General features: G+C 43.5%; 3 protein-coding genes across 3 annotated transcripts in view; 2 read left to right on the top strand and 1 right to left on the bottom strand.

Annotated features, from left to right (window-relative positions):
* LOC118407668 (tropomyosin-1-like) overlaps positions 1-756 on the bottom strand; it is a 1,169,601-nt gene that overhangs the window by 50,959 nt on the left and 1,117,886 nt on the right. The window lies entirely within an intron of this gene.
* Positions 1-756, top strand: part of LOC118407709 (zinc finger protein 501-like) — a 482,642-nt gene that overhangs the window by 369,721 nt on the left and 112,165 nt on the right. The window lies entirely within an intron of this gene.
* The window catches only part of LOC118407648 (zinc finger protein 2-like), a 14,387-nt gene continuing 13,806 nt past the window's right edge, over positions 176-756 (top strand). Inside the window, exon 1 of the mRNA XM_035808162.1 lies at positions 176-274. The gene's annotated coding sequence lies outside the window, so the exon portion shown is untranslated. The remainder of the gene's footprint in view (positions 275-756) is intronic.

Here is a 756-nt window from a genome sequence, read left to right as displayed (position 1 = left end):
AAATTGAGGTAAAACAACATTGTGTTTACCAAGGAATTTACATTAGTGTTAAATTACATACACTACTCTTTTTGGATTACTCTTTCATAAAATGCATGAATTATAACCACTGCTATTTCATTTATAGCGTTATTTTTGCTTGGTTCAAAACCAGGAGAGTAAAGCGCTATGCGGTGATCTTTGGTTTGGCCTATTGAGTATCAGGTTTGTGACCTCTCACCTTTACCCCGATGAGAGCTGACGTCCGCCATTTTGTTTTGCGTCTCGTCTTGAGGTCTCAGAGGTCTCATAACACAGTATTTATCCGCGACCCCCGTCCCCCAAAGTAGTTCGGGTTAAAATAGTGCATCGCGGTACTTGCAAAGGCCGTATTTATTCTTCCGTGCACGACAGCGAGGTGGAATCTATGGTGAATAGTAGAGGAATACATCGGTGTTCATACTGTATAAGTTGGATTACGTCGCTTTTTCGGCCGGCGGGAATTTGCGCCTTGATATGTTCCCGGCACTTCCTGTTCGCCGCCTGCAGTTCCATGACCTCCGCTGGGGGTCAAATCAAAGTGTCTGTTATGGAAAAACGAGCCGGCAAATCTATGCTCATCTTCAGATATTTTGTAGCTTGTACCCTCAACTTCAACATACTAAATTCTTGTGAATTGTATCTGCACCCTACTATAGGTTTTGAGTCGTCGAACCACCTCACTTTGGGGTCCTTAACCATGTAAATCCCCATACCCGAAAAACTGTGTTCTGAGGC

This window comes from Branchiostoma floridae, unplaced genomic scaffold (genome assembly GCF_000003815.2).
Source record: "Branchiostoma floridae strain S238N-H82 unplaced genomic scaffold, Bfl_VNyyK Sc7u5tJ_1439, whole genome shotgun sequence".
NCBI lineage: Eukaryota > Metazoa > Chordata > Leptocardii > Amphioxiformes > Branchiostomatidae > Branchiostoma > Branchiostoma floridae.
The sequence above is the reverse complement of the archived record's forward strand: the minus strand, read 5'-3'. Positions and strand labels throughout refer to the sequence as shown.